This window comes from Saimiri boliviensis, chromosome 11 (assembly GCF_048565385.1).
Source record: "Saimiri boliviensis isolate mSaiBol1 chromosome 11, mSaiBol1.pri, whole genome shotgun sequence".
In the NCBI taxonomy this organism is placed as follows: domain Eukaryota; kingdom Metazoa; phylum Chordata; class Mammalia; order Primates; family Cebidae; genus Saimiri; species Saimiri boliviensis.
The window spans coordinates 12,394,524-12,415,724 of NC_133459.1; the positions used below are offsets into that span (position 1 = coordinate 12,394,524).

General features: G+C 46.5%; 1 long non-coding RNA gene across 1 annotated transcript; it reads right to left on the reverse strand.

Annotated features, from left to right (window-relative positions):
* Nucleotides 1–6,145: 6,145 nt before the first annotated feature.
* LOC104652476 (uncharacterized) lies at nucleotides 6,146–9,603 on the reverse strand. Its single transcript, XR_745795.3, has 3 exons — nucleotides 9,550–9,603; nucleotides 9,360–9,464; nucleotides 6,146–6,644 (listed from the first exon to the last, which is right to left on the reverse strand). It is a non-coding gene; the product is annotated as an uncharacterized LOC104652476 (long non-coding RNA).
* Between the last annotated feature and the right edge of the window lie 11,598 nt (nucleotides 9,604–21,201).

Below are 21,201 nucleotides of genomic sequence, written 5' to 3' on the forward strand. Positions count from 1 at the left end.
GGCTTCCACCTTTTAGCGATTATAAAGAGTGTGCTATGAACATCCATGATTACTTTCCTTTTTAATATAATTCACCTAGTTGTAAGTTTATATAATTTAATTTTTAATAAGAGCTCTGTTTATCAACCGACTTGCAAAATTCCTGCACATCTAACAGTTGGCTCTTAGGAGGGACAGGAGTTGGACCCAGCAGTGCCATGGTTGTCACTATCTGTACAGCTCTGGGCAGATGACAAAGCCCGGAATCATGAGTCAGCGGGTTGGTATTCTGGGGCCAGTGCAGCCTCTAACTCACCTGTCATTTTGAGCACATCACTGACCGCTCTTGTCTTCTGTCTCGTTTCTAAAATAAGGCTGTTGGGCTACATGATGCCTGAGGTTCCTCCCTAGGGAATCTCCTGTCTAATAAGTGGCTGGGCTAGGTCAACAGAGGAAATAAGCCCACGGTAATACCACCCGGCAGGTCAGAGAATGGTACACTCACCGATCCTCTGCAGTCGAGCTTGTTGGCTCCATCCCCAGGATGCGCTGATTGTCTTCTCACTGCGTTTTCTGTCTTCACTTTCCAACAGTTTTCCTGTCTTTCCAACAGCTCCCCCAGGTCTGGCTATGAATGCTCACTTTTCCCTGTACTGGGAATGAAACCAAGCTTTCTCCACTACTGGAAAATCCCATCACAGCAATCCCTATACCTGTCTTGGTAGTCCAAAGTAAAGCCTGCCTTACTGCCTGCAATTGTCATGAATGATTCTCTTTAACAGACCGTATCCTATCTCCAGGTGATCGGTTCAGACGTGGACACCTGTCCTAGCAGTTTCCGGATGGAGCCTGCGATGAAGAAGCCAGAGCCGGCCTCGGAGGGGACTGAGAAACAGAGGGGAAAGGCAAGCGAGGCATGGCAAGCCCAAAATCACTCAAGAAATTGAGCAGATTAAGCAAAATGAGCGACTTACGTGTGTGAAGAACTACATCAGTCCGCAAGCATTCATTGAGCACCTCCTGTGTTCACACAGAGCCCTTAATCAGCCCTGGACCAAGTACTTGGGAGGAAAGGAAGGTAATGGAAGGTACAACTCTTTTTTTTTTTTTTTTTTTTTTTTCTGAGATGGAGTCTTGCTCTGTTGTCTAGGCTAGAGCGCAGTGGCGTGATCTCTTGGCTCACTGCAACCTCCGCCTCCTGAGTTCAAGTGATTCTCCTGCCTCAGGTGCATGCCACCATACCTGGCTAATTTTTGTTTTTGTTTTTGTTTGTTTGTTTGTTTTTGAGACAGAGTTTCGCTCTTGTTACCCAGGCTGGAGTGCAATGGCGCGATCTCGGCTCACCGCAACCTCCGCCTCCTGGGCTCAGGCAATTCTCCTGCCTCAGCCTCCTGAGTAGCTGGGATTACAGGCACGCGCCACCATGCCCAGCTACTTTTCTGTATTTTTAGTAGAGACGGGGTTTCACCATGTTGACCAGGGTGGTCTCAATCTCTTGACCTTGTGATCCACCCACCTCAGCCTCCCAAAGTGTTGGGATTACAGGGGTGAGCCACCGTGCCCGGCTAATTTTTGTATTTTTAGTAGAAATGGGGTTTCGCCATGTTGGCCAGGCTGGTCTTGAACTCCTAACCTGAGGTGATCCACCCACTTCAGCCTCCTAAAATGCTGGGATTACAGGCATGAGCCACCATGCCCGGCTGGAAGGTACAATTCTGAGGACCCGAGGACTCAGTCCCACAAGACTGACCCCACCTCAGAGCCCAGTTCCATGGGTGTGAGTTCTTGGTTCCACAGTCGTTCAACTCTAATCCGGACATCTTTGACTCATCAGAGAAATGCTGTTGATCATCTCTGGGTTTAAAGGGAAGCACTTAGGGAGAGCCACTCACATCAGATTGGAGACACCGAATTTGGAAACACTCCAGTGTCTCACAGGAGACCAGCCGTCTGATTCTTTAGGGGGCAAACGACCTCAGCAGAGGGTGGATTTTATCGCCAGAAAAGATGAGAGGAGGTGAGGGGGAATGCCTCATTGGAAGTGACACCTAATTACCAGTTTCTTATCCTGTTTCCAGGCACTGCAAAAGAGAGTCCTTCTGGGTATCTGGTCTACCCTTCACCTGCAAATGCAAGGCACACATACTAAGAGGGTGAATCAGGGCTGTTTCCTCAGCTTAATCACGAGCTCTGGTAAGGGCGGAAAATGAGTCTCACATTGTGACGCTCCATTTCCCACTCCTGCTTAGTTATTCGGGAGCTGTTGATGGGTGACACTTGCCTCTGAATTGCGGTGACTTTCAATACCCCTAAGTGTGGAATTTAAGGAGGCAGGCCTCTGCACAGAATGATAATGCATATTGGGGTGGGGAGGAATTGCTGCCTGGAAAACAGGAATATATCAGATGAGAAACACCTTGCTGAGACTCTCAGAAAACTTGTGAGGTGATCGTTTTTGCTAAAACATACTGTTGGAAATAGATGCTTGGTGCCACAAAGGAAAATTAGCACTGAGACTAAAGATCTTTCAGCAACACAATTTTTCCTTCCTCGACTGCAGGAAGGGCACTCTCACTAGCCATCTTGCCATGAGAGTACAAAGAACAAAGGAAATACATGCAAATTTATCCCTACGCATTCGGGGTTGTCCTTACTGCTGTGTCTGATTTCCATTGGGTGGAGCCAGACCTCACAATCTAAACCAAAACCCGATTGGCTAACAACTTAAAACTTTTCTAAACAGGTAAGGCAATGGAGAGCTGGGACGTGCCTGGGAGCATGTCCAGCACAGATATCTTGGTTAAAATACAAGGACAGAGAATGTACTACGTGCCTGTAAGCATGGCGTGTCTAACAGCTACGTAGGATAGGGCTCAACAAAGTTATCAGCGCACTTATTCTCTAACAAGAAAGGAAACTTTAAAAGGGAACTTTTCGACTTCGCACACTGAGCCATTGCCTGATGATGAAGGAAGGGATGAGCAGAAGGGAGTCAGGGGATTTCTCATCTCATTTGGGACGTACATGCTCGTCACTTCAAGGATGAGATGTGTTCCTGGAAAGTTGAAATTGAAATTGTTATAGCCCGAATCACTTTTTCCATTACTTGCCTTGCAAAAATGGTTCCTTAGAATATTCTTAGGCTCTAGGAGGTAATAAAACCACAGCTAAGGCTATGGCGAACCTTTTCACGTGATCATTTTTTAGCTGCAACTGGCCGTTTTCTTATATTTAAAGAAATCACATTCTGAAAAATGCAGCATAAAATAGCTGTGGTTATTTCTCCTTGTGGTACAATCGTTTCCATGTCAACAACCGTTTACTGGAGAGTTTGTAAGTTTGGGGCACCTGGCTAAGCATTTTCACACAGTATCTAATGTAGCTGCCACCTCAGTTCTGCAAGCTAGAGATTATCTCCTTTTTGGGAGATGTAATAATAAAATTGAGGACAATTAAGGACGTATCCACGTTCACAAAGCGGCAGTGGCAGAGCTGGAATGACTACCCAGGTTGGAGCAAGTGTGGGCCAGGACAGTTCACCTCCACCACAGCTGCCTAATTTAAGGCACTAAAATAAGAAACTTCAACAAAACAACCCCAACAGTAACAACCTCAGCTGTGATGTGAGACAGGACAAGGCCCTGGTTTCTTTTTTTTTTTTTTTTTAGACAGAGTCTCGCTCTTGTCACCCAGGCTGGAGTGCAGTGGTGTGATCTTGGCTCACTGCAATCTCTGTATCCCAGGTTCAAGCGATTCTCCTGCCTCAGCCTCCCAAGTAGCTGGGACTACAGGTGTGCGCCACCACGCCTGGCTAATTTTTTGTATTTTTAGTAGAGACGGGATTTCACCATGTTGGCCAGGATGGTCTCGAGCTCCTGACCTCATGATCCACTCGTCTCGGCTTCCCAAAGTGCTGGGATTACAGACGAGAGCCACCGCGCCCAGCCCACAGCCCCAGTTTCTAACAAGTTGCTTTCTCAAGGGTCCTTTAAGAGGGTGAGGAAACCAGCTGCAAAAGCAAATGTTCAGACCTCAGATGCAAAACTCTTTCTGAAATCTGTTGGCCGACATAACAGCTTGGGCAAGGCTGAATGGGTGATAAGACAAGGAAGTAACCACTGAAGGCCAGTTTGGAAAGGGCCAGGAGGGGTGTACCTCTCTGGGACACATGTCAGGAGTGGAAGGTCTCCACTGCTGAAACTCCTGAAAGCCTGAGGAGTCCAGGAAGCCCAAGCTAGCAGATCCAGCCATTGATTTCCAAATCTGCTTTTCTAAGGATACAGTACTCCTTAGCTGTGTGGTGGTCAGCCTCTAAGACGGCCCCGAAGAGCCCCCCTTCCTAGTATTCGCATCCCTGTGGAATCCCCTTCTACACTGTGCCAGGGTGCTCCCTCTGGCCAACAGCACATGGTATGTCAATTCTGATACTAGGTTATAAAAAGATGGCAACTTCCGTCTTGGGTTCTCTCTGTCTCTCAAGTCACTCACTCTGGGGAAAGTCACCTGCCATGTGGTGAAGACACGGAGTCTATGTGACAAAGCCCATGTGGTAAAGAGCTGCGGTCTCCTATCCAGAGCCAGCAAGAAACTGAGGCTTCCTCCAAAAGCCACATGAGTGAGCTTGGACGCTGATTCTCCAGCCCCGGACAACTGTAGCCCCTTCAGACATCCAAACACATTTTCCAGAGAGATCTTGAACCAGAAGCATCCAGTGAAGCTGCTCCTGGATTCCTGACCCACAAAACCTGTGAAATCATAAATATTTGTGGTTTCAAGCTGCTAAATTCTAGGTTCCTTTGTTCTACAGCAGTAGCTAATACAAGTTTGATAAAACCATTTCCTTGGCTGGGCACGTAATCCAGGTGGCTGACGCCTCTAATCCCAGCACTTTGGGAGGTTGTGGCAGGTGGATCACAAGGTCAGGAGTTCAAGACCGGCCTGGCCAAAATGGTGAAATCCAGTCTCTACCAAAAATACAAAAATTAGGCTGGGCGCAGTGGCTCACGCCTATGATCCCAGCACTTTGGGAGGCCGAGGCAGGTGGATCATGAGGTCAGGAGTTCAAGACCGGCCTGGACAAAATGACGAAACCCCATCTCTACTAAAAAAACACTACAAAAATTAGCCAGGTGTGGTGGCAGACACCTGTAATCCCTGAGGCAGGAGAATCGCTTGACCCCGGGCAGCAGAGGTTGCAGTGAGCCAAGATTGTGCCAATGCACTCTAACCTGGGCGACAGAGTAAGATTACCCCCCCAATACAAAAATTAGCTGGGTGTGGTTGCACACTCCTGTAATCCCAGCTACTCAGGAGACTGAGGCAGGAGAATCACCTGAACCTGGGAGGCGGAGGTTGCAGTGAGCCGAGATCGTGCCACTATACTCCAGCCTGGGCAACAGAGTGAGATTCCATCTCAAAACAGCAAGAAAACCATTTTCTTTCTTATTGTTGGCACTGAGCTGTATCTGGCCAGGTGGTGCCCATCCCCAATCATTTCCCTCCTTCCTCCAGCTCATTTTACCCTCTCAACCCCTTTATTTTGAATATCCTTCTTAAGGCAATGAATCTCAACTGAGGGCCACTGCATACAGTAAGAGTCCAATTAGCCATTGCGTGACTGCAGGAGATAGCAGTTTCCATGAGTGGCGCCCCCCGGAGGTGTGCGGTACATAACCTGCACACTTCTCGGTGGCAGCCCAGCCAACACTACACCTGAAAAAGTGTCCGATGCCAGGTTTCTCTGCTGGGCAGAGCAAATGGGGCAATTCCTCCAAAGATCACAGACAAGAGACGTAGTGGAAGCTAGGCAGTTTTCACTGGGGCTGGCTGACCCATCGTGAGCTTGTAGGCAAAGCCCATGAGTTTGGGTTATTTTCTTTCTTCCCAAACAGGAAAGAAGCTGCAGAGCGTGATGGGTGACGGTAGATGAGGCTGGACACTGGAGTTGGACCCATGGTTCCAGTTGGAGCTGTCCATGTATTCACTGAGTGACTCCTCACGTGGCTTCACACTCAGGAAGCCATGGAATCTGGGACTCTAGCCCTCAGATTCCTCAGCTGCCAAATGGGAATAATAATTACACCCCTAGAGAGTGGCTGGAGGACGTGATAAGCTCACACACATATCATACCTGGTCAGCGTCCGACACGGAATCAACAGTTGAGGTCTTGCTTTATTGCCCAGGCTGGTCTTGAACTCCCGGCCTCAAGTGATCCTCCCCACCCAAGCCTCCCAAAGGGCTGGGATTATACATGTAAGCCACTGTGCCTGCCCCAATAGCAATTTTTTTTCTCTTTCATTTCCCCCCAAAGTGAGCCTCACACTCAGCTTGTTCCAGAGTAGATGATCAATAAGGATTTCTTGAATTAATTAAATAAGACACTCGATCTTTCCAAGAGGGAGACAGTCCTGTCCTCTAGTTCTGGGTAAATCAACAATCAACAACCACCATCATAGTAAGAAGGGCACATTCTTAGCTGAACAATACAGAGCGTACAATACCATTGGAAACATTTGCCCTCCTGAGCCTTAAGAAGTTGGTCATTTTTTTTCATGCTGGAGAAATTTCGGAAGAAACTTCATCCGTTCACAAAACACAGGCGCAGAGGCAGCAGCTGTGCGGTTCCGGATGTCCTTCAAGGGCTCTGCTGCAGGATGACTCTAACCTGGAGACGCACAGGCAAACATTTAGTCAATAACTCAAGCCTGACTTAACCGGCATGAAGCTGCCAAGCGCGCCGGAGCTAGAAACAGCCCCGCCTGGATGGACAGCCCTTCCTTTGTCTCCTGGATTGGGTCTGAGAGGCTCCAAATTGGAGAGAAAATGCCAGCCTGTTTCTTCTCTAGCTTAAGGACACAGATCAACCGCTGACGTCAGAGGACAATTCCCTCCCCTCACAGTTATCCGGTCCAAAAGGTCGTGCCAGGTAATGGGACACATAGCAGAGCAATGCTGGCATGGTCCAGGGGAGCTGCCTTGTCTGGGCCTGCACACTAAGGCTGAGCAAAGATTTTAAAAGAGGAGAAAACAGCCTGACTCTATTATCCATTAGAGGAAGAAGAAGCTTGGATCGTCAAAGACAAACAAAACTCATCAACCAGACAGCAAACTCAAAAGGCTGACTGTTGGTGGCTCAGGCCTGTAAATCCCAGCACTTTGGGAGGCTGAGGCGGGAGGATTGCATGAGGACAGAAGTTCGAGACCAGTCTAGGTAACATACTGAGATCTCCATCTCTACAAAAAAATTAAAAATTTGCCTGGTGAGGTGGTGTGCACCTGTAGTCCCAGCTACTCGGAAGATGAGGCTGGAGGATCACTTGAGCCCAGGGAGTTGAGGTTGCAGTGAACCATGATCGCTCTCCAGCCTGGGTGACAGAGTGAAACCCTGTCTCAAAAAAAAAAAAAAAACAAGGCCAGGCACAGTGGCTCATGCCTGTAATCCCAGCACTTTGAGAAGCTGAGGTGGGCAGATCACAAGGTCAGGAGTTTGAGACCAGACTGGCCAATATGGTGAAACCCCATCTCTACTAAAAATATAAAAAAATTAGCCGGCATGATGGCATGTGCCTATAATCCCAGCTACTTGAGAAGCTGAGGCAGGAGAATTGCTTGAACCCAGGAGGTAGAGGTTGCAGTGAGCTGAGATCGAACCACTGAACTCCAGCCTAGGCGACAGAGCGAGACTCTATCTCAAAAAAAAAAAAAAAAAAAAAAACCAAAAAAAAAAAAAATCACCCTGATCTTCCTCCTCCCATGTCTCTGATGCTGGTGCTGACTCCTCTCTAGGTGGGCGGTGGGTTATTGTTCTAGCGATGACTCTGGGCCTCTTGGAAAGCCCTCTGAGTGACCCACGGCGCAGATAACCAATGAAGTGACTGCTGACTGCACTCAGAGATGGCAACTGTTCCATACGGAGTGAGCAGAAAGCCCACCGGCCCCTGACCACTCCTCCCCTGCCCCATCGAACCCTCTACTCACCCTCCTCCCAAGAGCTGTCCGTTTCACGCCACTCACAGGCACCAGGTGCCAACGGGGCAGCCAGCTCTGAGCTCCAAGTAGGGAACACAGCTGCAGGCAGGTGGGTGTGAACGGGAGCGGGCAGGCAGCAGACAGGGAGAGAGCTGAAGGACGGGATCACTTCGGGTGGGATAGTGTCGTGAGGAGAAGAAACTGGTTCTGGGATCGAGGGATTCTAGTGGGGCTCCTTCGGACAGGTGGCCAGGGAAGGCCCTTCTGAGGAGGTGACATTTTAGCAGAGCAGACCTGGCTGACTGAAGGAGAGGGGCCCACCAAATACAGCACGTTCTGGGTAGAGGCAGGACTCGCTACACATTCACAGGGCCCAACACAAAACTAAATGTGAGGCCCTGCTCCAAAATGATGAGAAATTCAGGATGGCCATGCAGAGTGCTCAGGGTCACACACCCAAGCAGGCCCTGGTCAAAGGAACACTAAGTCCTATAGCCCTAAGGCTTGGAAAGTTCCAGAACTTGAAAGGAGGCCAGTGTGTTCTGGAAGGCAGAAGGCACGAGAGGCGCTCAGAGTGGTATGCGAGAGAGATTGGGGGACAGGCTGTGGTAGCCCCTGAGACCGGTAAGCTGGGAAACCCCTGGGGGAGCTTTGCATGAGGGAGGGGCTTGATCAAATAAATTTTTTTCTTATTTATTTTTTTTTAAAAGAGAGGGGGTCTTTCTGTGTTGGCCAGGTTGGTCTTGAACTCTTGGCCTCAAGCAATCCTTCCACCTTGGCCTCCCAAAGTGCTAGGATTACAGGTATGAGCCACCACGCCCACGCTCGATTGCCCTGGCTGGAGTGCAGTGGCATGATCTCAGCTCACTGCAACCGCTACCTCCAAGGTTCAAGCAATTCTCCCGCTTCAGCCTGCCAGGTAGCTGGGATTACAGGCCTCTGCCACCACGCCTGGCTAATTTTTGTATTTTTAGTAGAGACGGTGTTTCACCACGTTGGCCAGGCTGGTCTCGAACTCCTGACCTCAGTGATGCGCCCACCTCGGCCTCCCAAAGTGCTGAAATTACAGGTGTCAGCCACCATGCCCGGCCCAGGATTAATATGTTTAAAGACCCCACTTGCTGCTGGGTGAGGCTGATGTGGACTGGAGGTCTGAGAAGAAGCAGGGAGTAGACTAGAAGGCTGAGGGGATGGTGGCTCTGGCCCAGCGATGACCCAAACTGCCCACGGCTCACTCCTGACAACCAGCTCAGTGTCATCGCTCACGCCCCCGCTTCTGTCTGAAGTTTCCATTCCCCTTGCACCTTGGACACTTACCTGCACGGTCATGTCCATCCTTCAACCCGACCTCAAAAGCCACCCCCTCAGTGACACCTGGCCCGGCTCCTACCTACACCCCAATGGCACCCACCTCCCGAGCTCCCCGCTGGGGTGTCCTTAGCATTCCTGGTGTCCCCGCAAAGTGCCCGGCTCGTCTTGACACGGAGCAGCCTGGTATGTGCTCGGAAACTTGCAGCTGAGTGAGTGAAGGAATTTATTACTTTGTATTAGAGGAAACAGGGCTCTGTTCCAACCAGGCAAATCTGAGCCTAGATCCTGACCTGAAAAAGAAGAATTCTATTTCCAAACACCCGGCACATTTCCCTCTCATTACATTAAAAAAAAAAAAAAAAAAAAAAAAAAAGTCAAAGAAAGAAAGAAAGAGAAGAAGCTGGCTCCTGAGGCTGCCGCACTCATATTGCAGCCTTTGAATATTGTTTACGCTATATTTGTCCTGTCTCCAGGCATCACCCTAGGAGACAGAAAGGAAAATGCCAAACCATTTCTTCTTGGCCTGGCACCCGTGGCGGAATGTTACCCTGCTGCCTTCTGGCGGCCAGGACAGTCACTGCAAATGTCCCGGAGCGATCATCTCTAGAGAGGGCAGGAAGAACAGGCTGGTTTTGATGCCAAATGATTTAGCCAGGAGAGGTCCAGGCTGAGGACCTCTTGGGCTGGTGGCCTCCAGTAACCTGGGCTGTTATTTATCCCAGGTGGTCTCACAGTCCTAGAATTCAACTGCACAGTAGCTGGACGACATCTCCCCTGGTCAGGCGACTTGCAGCCCTGGCTGAGGCCAGAAACACTGAGCCCTTACAAGTCTTTTTATGGTTCCTTCACAGGGCTCTTTTATTTACCTGCTGTGCAGATGAGACCTAAGAAAAACCCAGACCGAACGTATAATTTGGAGCTAAGTACATGATGGATGCCCAGAGATTTAAAATTAGCCGAGTAAACTTAATATTGGGGCATTATGCTTGCTTTCCAGCGCCTGAATGTCTGTTAGGATGCATTGCTTGGGAATAACTCTTGATAAAATAATCAGACTCTATTCTCCCTGGAAAAGAAAAATAAGGACCTGTTCTGAAGGGGACCAGTTGTCCTCGATGTTCTTCAACCGAATCAGGGAGGAGAGCTGGTTGTCTGTGCACACTCACGTCCAATGTGTGGGATCATTTGGTAGTTTGCACCAATGAAAGTGAGATTTGAGGTGATTTCCAAAAGGCAAACATGTATTCGCTATTTTATAAGCATATCCCACTTAGCTTTGGCAAACAAGGCCCTCTCCTCACCCCCACCCTATGGAAGGATGAATGATAGGTGGGGGGTGGGGTTATGAAGAGGTGTGTCCCCCAGCACCTGGGAGTTCATGATAGGAGATGATAGAAATTCATGTTAATGGCTCACACGCAGGGAACATTCACACTTACTTTTTTTTTTTTTAAAGATGGGGTGTCGGTCAGGCTGGTCTTGAACTCCCGACCTCAGGCGATCTGCCTGCCTTGGCCTCCAAAGTGTTTGGATTACAGGCATGAGCCACCAAGCCTGGCCATCACACTTACATTTTTTACATGCATTATGTCATTTGATCCTTACAATAATTTCATGAGGTAGGTACTATCACCTCCATTCATTCAATGGAGAGGCTGAGGCTTAGAGTGCCGACATGAGCCTACAATCAGGCGGGAGGAAGCGACTGCAGAGCCAGAATTCAAACTGCCCGATGCATAATCAAATACCCTGCACTGTCTTCATCCAGAGCAGGGTGTAGTTCACCGGCTGTTATGCCTCTGATATCGTCTGTTGAAATTGTAGGGAGCTAATCAATAACACCCTTTAATGCCCTTTAGGGTATGCCAACAATTGAGACATGCACTGTATTAGTTATATGTAACAAAGGATCCCAAAATGTAGCAGCTTCAAACCACTGTAAAAATGTATTGTCTCATAGTTTCTGAGAGTCAGGAATCTGAGAGCGGATGTGTTGGGTGATTATAGGGAAGAGACTCTTATGAGGTTGCAGCGAAGAGATCAGCCAGGGCTACAGTCAGCTCAAAGCTCGGTTGAGGCTGGAAGACTTGCTTTTCGTTTGTTTGTTTGTTTGTTTGTTTGTTTGTTTGTTTTGTTTTAGACGGAATTTCGCTCTTCTTGCCCAGGCTGGAGTGCAATGGTGCGATCTCGGCTCACTGCAACCTCCACCTCCCGGGTTCAAGTGATTCTCCTGCTTCAGCCTCCCAAGTAGCTGAGATTACAGGCATGGGCCACTACACCAGCTAATTTTGTAATTTTAGTGGAGACGGGGTTTCTCCATGTTGGTCAGGCTGGTCTCGAACTCTTGACCTCAGGTGATCCGCCTGCCTTGGCCTCCCAAAGTGCTGGGATTACAGGTGTGAGCCACCGCACCTGGCCAGAAGACTTGCTTTTAAGCCCACTCACTTGCCTGATGGTCTCCTTCCCTGCCATGTATGCTTCTCTCTAGGGCTGCTCATGACAGGGGTGCAGGCTTCCCCAAAGCAGGTGATGAGAGAAGGAGTGGGTGGAGAGAGAAAGAGAGAGAGAGAACCCAGTAGTGACATACTATCATTTTTGCCACATGCTAATGATCACACAGACCATGCCTCATACAGTGTTGCCCTGTACAAGGGCATGAGTACCAGGAGCCTGGAAGTATTAGGCACCATCTCGGAGGCTGCCTCTACCACATGGACAGAAAAGTTGGGAATATAGAGAACAAAATGATGGTTTTAAAACTGGCCATAAAAGCTGGCCGAACGTGGTGGCTCACGCCTGTAATCCAAGCACTTTGGAGGCCAAGGTGGTCAGATCAACTGAGGTCGGGAGTTCAAGACCAGCCTGACCAATATGGTGAAACCTCGTCTTTAAAAAATAAAAAATAAATAAAAAATAAAACTGAAATAGCTGCCTCAAAGGAAGTGGCATAAGATGTGTGGTCATAGGGGCTTCTTAGTACTTTATCTCTGAAGTAGAGACACTTGCCATCTGGCCAAAGGTTCGGCTGGAAAACCAGCGCCTCTTCTGCAGGAGCAAGTAGCGAGGTTACGTTTAAGGCGTGGAGCAGTAGAGAACACACAGTGAGGACCAGACACGGCAGAGACGATGCACTGAGCTGGGCAGGCTCAGCAGCATCTCCCAGTGGCCAAACCCAGGTCATGCCTCTCCTCTCCCAGGAGGCTGGGAATGCAGGCTGGGAATGCTTCTCTTTAAGACATGCCCAACGCGAACCTATGGCCCGGGAATAGATTTCTTTTCTTTTCTTTTCTTTTTTTTTTTTTTTTTTGAGACAGAGTTTCTCTCTTATTCCTCAGACTAGAGTACAATGGCGTGATCTCGGCTCACCGCAAACTTCGCCTCCCGGGTTCAAGTGATTCTCCTGCCTCAGCCTCCCGAGTAGCTGGGATTACAGGCATGCGCCACCATGCCCAGCAAATTTTGTATTTTTAGTAGAGATGGGGTTTCTTCATGTTGGTCAGGCTGGTCTCGAACTCCTACCCTCAGGTGATCTGCCTGCCTCGGCCTCCCAAAGTGCTGGGCCCACATGTGTGAGCCACCAGACTCAGCCTGGATTTCTCACTACACCATCCCCGGCCCAATCCACTCACTCTTCCACCACCGACTGCTACATCTGATGGACGTTTATGGACCCTTGTGGGCCAGGACTGTTTCTCATGGGTGTGGGTGTCCCCAGAACCTATCACAGTGCATGACATACGCCATCCTCCTCCTCCCCTCTTCTATCATCAAGTGCCTAGCATGTGCTAAGCAGTGTACTAATTCTTTCATGGGAATACTCTCATTCAGTCACCATAACCCTCTGTTTTGTGGCAGGTACCAATACTACCCCATTTAACGGATAAGTCAGCCTTACAGAAGTGAAGGCGCCAATGGTCACAAGTTAGCAGGTGGCAGAGGTGGGATCTGGTACCAGCCATCTTGACTCCACTGCCACGCTCTTAAACTCCACGCCAGAGAGGCTGTGTTCAGTAAATATTTGTTGAAGTAGATTCATTCGAAAATAACCTTTGCCTTTAAAAAGCAGAGAAAATTTAAGCAAGTAAAATTGTTGGACCATCGCAAGCTCTAGACAGAACCTAATTCCCTCAGTTCTATTTCCAGGTCCCAAGAATAAACCTAAAATTGAAAAGAGGAACATCTTGCAGATAAATCATCTGTTTCCAAAAGGCGAACTCATAGGCCAGGAAGCCACTTCCTTTTCAGCTTAAACTTTCATATTCCCAGTCACTTCTGCAGATGCTGCCTCCATGATTAAAAGAAGAGCTGTTGCGGAGACCTTAGCAGGCAGGAGTAGGTGAGAGTCTGGCTCCCCTAAATCCCCACTAGAAGTTTAGCACGACGGTCAGGGCTGATGGCTGGTTGGCTCTGAGCACCGGGGAATGGGGAGGGGTACTCCACTTCCCAAGAACACAATTTCAGAGTTTGTTTATGAGGCAAAGAAATGAAAGGCCGAGAGACAGACTTCTCAGAGCCTTAGTGCCTCCACGTAATTTGTTGGCTTGTCTGGAAGCTACAACCCATTTGCTGTTAATGCGGTGGCGCCTGACCTGCTGCTTTGGTGTTCCCCACCCCCAGCTACGTTCATCTGATTATGCCAACTCACGTTACAGTTCCCACACCAGAGCTGACCAGCTGCCACGTGTGCACCAACTATGAGATAGGAGTAAGGCAAAGTTTAAATGTGTCCTCCCAAATTCTTTTGTACCTGCCACGTAACAGAGGGTTGTGGTGATTGAATGAGATCATTCCCGTGAAGGAATCAGCACACTGCTTAGCACATGCTAGGCACTCGATGTTGGAATAGGGGGAGGAGGGGGATGGCACATGTCATGCACTGTGACAGGTTCTGGGGACACCCACATCCATGAGAAACAGTCCTTGACCACAGGGGTCCGTAAATGTGGGCCGGGGTCCCTACAGATTATATTCAACCAATATAAACTCACAATACAAAAAATTACCAAATGCTTCAGGAAACAAGCTTCGCTGAGTGAGACCAACACAATTAACCAAATACAGATATAGAATTATATGAATTTCTGATACTGGAACTGCCAGATACAAAATATAAAGTATGAAATGTTTACAGAAACATTGACTGACGGTGCTTATACCCATTCCAGGGGACACAAGGTCACATGAGACATGAGCAGATAAGATTTCATGAAAACACGAAGCCGGGCGTGGTGGCTCAAGCCTGTAATCCCAGCACTTTGGGAGGCCGAGGCGGGTGGATCACGAGGTCAAGAGATGGAGACCATCCTGGTCAACATGGTGAAACCCCGTCTCTACTAAAAATACAAAAAATTAGCTGGGCATGGTGGCGCGTGCCTGTAATCCCAGCTACTCAGGAGGCTGAGGCAGGAGAATTGCCTGAACCCAGGAGGCGGAGGTTGTGGTGAGCCGAGATCGCACCATTGCACTCCGGCCTGGGTAACAAGAGTGAAATTCCATCTCAAAAAACAAAACAAAAACAAACAAACAAAAAGACAAATCAAAGCAAAATAAAGATTTCATGAAAATACAAGGTCACATGGGGAGACACGGGAGACAAGGTCATGTGAGCAGACATGGGAAGGCAAAGTCTCAGGAGAGACCAGGCCATGCGAAGTTACATGGGAAGACAAGTTACATGGAGAGACAAGGTCATGTGAAATACATGGGGAGACAAGGTCACATGAAGTTCCACGGAGAGACAAGGTCACGTGAAGTTACACAGGGAGAGACGAGGTCATGTGAAGTTACATGGGAGACCAGATCATGTGAAGAGACGTGGAGAGACGAGGTCACGTGCGGTTACGTGGGGAGACAAGACCTCACAGGGAGACTTGGGAAGACAAGGTCATGAGGCGAGACCTGAGGACATAAGGTCATGTTAGGAGACAAGGTCTCATAAGGACACATAAGGGTATAAGGGCACAAGGGGCAACATGGTGACTCGGTTCATTTCGTGCTGCTGAAACAGAACACTGGAGACTGGTTATCGTATGAAAAACAGACATCTGTTTTCTCACAGTTCTGGAATCTGGGAAGACTGAGATGGAGGTGTAGGCATCTGGCAAAAGCTGTCCAGAGGGAGGAATGCAGTGCCCTCGCAGGGTGGAGGGTGGCAAGCAAGAGAGAGTGAGAGAGCGGCCTCCCATTGCCAAGCCTTTAAAGCAGCATTCATTCATTCACAGGAGTAGAGCCTTCGTGACCGAAATAACTTCCACCCAGTGCTGCCTTCCAACATCGTTGTATTGGGGATTCAGTTTCCAACAAAAGAACTTGGGGGGGGGGACACATTTAAACCACAGCACGTGGGGAGATGAGGTTTCATGAAGAGACATGGGGAGGCAATGACTCCGGGGAGACAGCGGTGTAAGGGAGCACTTACCCTACAGGGATTGGATTTGGGTTTTTATTTGTCCTCCCTCAAGGAGCTCGCTTCAGTCTTGGGGTGAATTGGGGTACAGGGCACATGACAAAGAGATGATTAGCAGGAGAGAGGCTGAGAGGCACTGGTCACAATGCTTTCTTTCATAGCTCAGAGGAGGGAGGGGCACTGGCGCCGGACTGCCAAGGGAAGCTTTGACCAAGGCATGGAGCCTGAGGGACCAGGAAGACACAGACCGGTGTTTCCCAGCCCTCGTTCTCATATGACTTTTGCAATAGCTGATGACAACCTGTACTGTTGCTTAGTTAACAATTTATTTAAATGGATTTTTTTTTTTTTTAGGCAGAGTCTCACTCTGGCACCCAGGCTGGAGTGCAGTGGCATGATCTCAGCTCACTGCAGTCTCTGCCTCCTGAGCTCAAGTGATCCTCCCACCTTAGCCTTCAGAGTAGCTGGGACCACAGGCACACGCCACCACATCCAGTTAATTTTTGTATTTTTTTGTAGAGATGAGGTTTTGTCACGTTGCCCAAGCTGATCTCAAACTCCTGGGCCCAAGCTATTTACCTACCTTGGCCTCCTGAAGTGCTGGGATTACAGATGTGAGTTAACATGCCTGGCCCATTTATAAATACGTGTGTGTGTGTGTGTGTGTGTGTGTGTGCACGTGTGTGTGTGTATAGATACACAGATAAATGGGCTGGGCATTAAATTAGTGTACACACACACACAGACACACACACACACACACACACACACACACACACATATATATATATATATATATATATATATATATATATATATAAATCATGCCACTGTACTCCAGCCTGGGTGCCAGAGTGAGAGTCTGCCTCAAAAAAAAATTACGGGAGGCCGAGGCGGGTGGATCACAAGGTCAAGAGATCGAGACCGTCCTGGTCAACAAGGTGAAACCCCGTCTCTATCAAAAATACAAAAAATTAGCTGGGCATGGTGGCGCGTGCCTGTAATCCCAACTACTCAGGAGGCTGAGGCAGGAGAATTGCCTGAACCCAGGAGGCGGAGGTTGCGGTGAGCCGAGATCGCGCCATTGCACTCCAGCCTGGGTAACGAGAGCAAAACTCCGTCTCAAAAAAAAAAAAAAAATTACATATATGTGTATATATATGTATATATAAAAATTAATTCCTCTTTAAAAGAGACTTCATGTCTCTACAGTAGATGGAAAACCAATATCACTTACCTTAATAGAATGTAATCATTTAACTTATGATAAAGAGAATGCAAACAATGCAATTGTATTGAATTCTAGCTGGATACTGTTGCTGGTGAGGTCTCTGACTCTTAATAGGTGGAAGAGGTGTTTAAGACACAACATCACGTAATTCACACAAGAACGCATAATTCAGACTTTCTGTTGATATGATCTAAAGATTAAAACTGAACTGAATTTCTCTTCAAGAAGTATGGTATATCAGTTCCTCTGAAGGCTCCTCCTCTATAACGTAACTAGGTCTTAGGAAAATTACAATAAACATAGTTTTATGCATTGCAAGGCTTGTATGAAAATAAAGGCTCTCTAAGGTTGGTGGGGGGATGGAAGGAGAATACTAAATTCACAGTACATTGGGAACAGTCAGCAAATCTAACCATAAGAGACATTGTGAGTACCAGCCCTGGAATCCATACATAAAGCCTAGAGTTCTCTGTGAGATAGGGAAGCTAAATCTGAGACTCTTACCTTAAGCCCTGATTGTTTCAAGGGAGCTTAAATGTATCCAGTGTGGTAACAGCCTCTGGCTCTTGAGAAAAGCAAACACCAATTCTCTCTGGACTAAAGCATCACCAATATATGCTCCCAAGATCCCTACAGATTATGTTCAACCAATATAAACTCACAATTAAAAAAATTACCAAACACTCCAGGAAACAAGCTTCACTGAGTGAGATCAACAGAATTAACTAAATACAGATTTAGAAACATGAATTTCTGATACTGGAACTGTCAGACACAAAATATAAAGTATGAAATGTTTACAGAAAAAAATATGTAACTAAAAACTTAACAAAGAACAATTGACCATAACAGAACTTTTAAAATTGAAAACTATAATCACTGAAACTCAATACATTTGTAAGTATTAGATTAGAGAGAGAATGAGTAAACTAAGAGATAGATCTGAGGAAATTATCCAGAAGGCAAAACAGAGACAAGGAGATAGAAAATATGAACGATAAGGAAATTCTAATGAGAAGGCATTATACACACCACATTAAATCAGTAAAACACTTAGAGTAGTGCCGGGCAATTAGTATCAATAAAATGTCAACAAAGCCAAATGCTGGTTCTTTGAGAAACTCAAGTGTTGCTTCTTCTGATGATGACAGTAAAAAACCCTGTGGCAAGAGGAATCAAGAGAAAAAAAGACATTACTCCAACAAACAAGATCTGGCTGAGACAAAAAGATAAGTATGTACTATAAACATTATGATAACGAATTGGAAAATACAGATTAAATAGGCAAGTTAATAGAAAATGTCATTTACCAAAACTGACTAAAGGTGAAATAGAAAATTTCAACTGTCATATAAACTTTAGGAAACTGAAGGTTGAATTATTAGTTACAATTTGACTGAAAGTGGGTCTACCAGTCCCAAGGATATTCACAGAAAAGTTGTAACAAACTTTCAAAGGGCAGATTATTGGAGGAAACATTCCCCAATGTATTCTATAACACGAATAAAACTTTGATATTAACACCAAGCAAGAATAATGCTAAAAAGGAAAATTGTCCGGGTGCAGTACATCACATCTGTAATCCCAGCACTTTGGGAAACAGAAGTGGGAGTAACACTTGAAGCCAGGCGTTCCAGACCTGCTTGGGCAACATAGTGAGATCTTCATCTCTAGGGAAAAAAAAATTATCTGAACATGGTGGTACACTCCTGTAGTCCTAGCTACTGGAGAAGTGAGGTGAGAGGCTCACTTGAGCCCAGGAGTTTAAGTTTGAGATTACAGTGAACTATGATCATGCCACTGTACTCCAGCCTGGGTGACAGAGTGAGACCCCATCTCTGAAAAAAAAACAAAAAACAAAAAACAAAAAAAAACCAGAAAAAAAAGGACAATTACAGGTCAATTTCACTCAGAAATATTAATATAAAAATTGCAAACCAAATATTACCAAACTCTAACGATATACAAGAAAGAGAAGACACACCAAGTTGAGTTTAATCCAAAAATACATAAGTAGTCTAACATGCAAAAACCTTGTAACTACGACTTGCCAAACCTTAACAAATTAAAGGAGAGAATCATATGATAATCCCAATAGATGCAAAAAATCATTTGAAAAAGTCAATACCTACTTCTTATTTAAAACTTTCAGCAGAGGCCGGGCACGGTGGCTCAAGTCTATAATCCCAGCACTTTGGGAGGCCAAGGCGGGTGGATCACGAGGTCAAGGGATCAAGACCATCCTGGTCAACATGGTGAAACCCCGTCTGTACTAAAAAAAATACAAAAAATTAGCTGGGCATGGTGGCGCGTGCCTCTAATCCCAGCTACTCAGGAGGCTGAGGCAGGAGAATTGTCTGAACCCCGGAGGTGGAGGTTGCGGTGAACCGAGATCGCGCCATTGCACTCCAGCCTGGGTAACGAGAGCGAAACTCCGTCTCAAAAAAAAGAAAAAAAAACTTTCAGCAGAATAGAAATAGAATTACCCACAGCAAGCATCATTCTAAACAGTGAAACAATAGAAACATTGTCCTTGAAATAAAAAGCCAGACAAAGAGGCCCACCATCCTTGTTTCTGTTTAAGACTGTACTGAGTAATTGACAGGGCATTAGGACAAAAAAAAAAAAAAGAAAAAACGAAAAAAGAAACAGGAGTTTAAGGATTAGAAAAGAAAAATTAAAATGCCAGCACTCCTAGATAACATGATTATCTGCGAAGATATTGCCCAAAATATTTTCAGATCAAATAATTAGAATTAATAAAAAGAGTCTTTGACTGGGCATGGTGGTTCACACTTGTAATCACAGCACTTTGGGAGGCCAAATCAGGCAGATCACTTGGATCCAGGAGTTCAAGACCAGTTTGGGAAACATGGTGAAACCCTGCCTCTGCTAAAAGTACAAAAATTAGCCAGGCATGGTGGTGTGTGTGTGTAGTCCAGCTACTTGTGGGGCTGAGGTGGGAGGATTGTTTGAGCCTGGGAAGTCGAAGTTGTAGGGAGCCAGGATTGTGCTACTGCACTCCAGTCTGGGTGACAAAGTAAGTCCCTGTCTCAAAAAAAAAAAAAGAGTTTAGCAAAGTGGCTGCAAATAAGAGCTGAGTCAAGATCAGGAGTTTGAGACCAGCCTGGCTAACATAGTGAAACCCCATCTCTACTAAAATTACACACACACACACATATAGCTGAGCATGGTGGCATGTGCCTGTAATCCCAGCTACTCAGGAAGCTGAGGCAGGAGAATTGTTTTGAACCCAGGAGATGGAGGTTGCAGTGAGCTGACATCTCACCATTGCACTCCAGCCTGGGTGATAGAGCAAGACTCTGTCTTGGAAAAAACAAAAAGATCAATATACAAACATCAATTGTATTTGTATACACAAGCAACAAATGGAAATATTATTTTTGCCTAATCCCACATCAAGACTTATGATGAAGTTATAGTAAGTAAAGTATGATATTGATGCAATTACAGACATAATAATTATGCAACAGACTAGACCCCCAAATATTTGCAAACCTAATACATGAGGGGGAGATATATCAGTTCTATGAGTAAATGATGTACTATGAAACTAATCTTGAGATAACTGGTTAGCCACCTGGGGTGGGGATGGAGGTGATTGAACCCTTACCTCACACCACATACAAAATCAATTTCGAATGGATTAAGAACTTAAAAGTAGAACACAAAAGTTTAAAACTTCAGAATAAAATGTGAAAGAATATTTGTATGACTTGGAGACAAGGTAAGAGTTTTTTTTTTTACATGACTTAAAAGAAAAACTTGGCACATCGAGCTACATTAAAATTAACAACTTCTGTTCATCAAAAGATACCATAGCCAGGTGTGGTGGCTCAAGCCTGTAATCCCAGCACTTTAGGAGGCTGAGGCAGGAGAATTGCCTGAACCCAGGAGGCGGAGGTTGCGGTGAGCCGAGATCGCGCCATTGCACTCCAGCCTGGGTAACGAGAGCGAAACTCCGTCTCAAAAAAAAATAAATAAATAAAATAAAATAAAATAAAATAAAATAAAATTCCTCAGCCCAAGTTCAAATAGTAGCAGAAGATACAACTTTAGGGCCATAATAGTGCAAATGTTGACCTTTTAAAATAAACGATTACATTACTCTTAAATGCACCCAAGAGAATCTGAAAATCTGCAATTCGATGTCCTTCCATATGCATCTAAAAAATCATATATGATGAAAAAATCTTATGTTGATGGCACTATCACGTGTTTCTGCAGCAAAAGGATGTCTAAAAGTGGAAATGGATGGCGGTGGCGGTCAGGCCTGGACGGGGC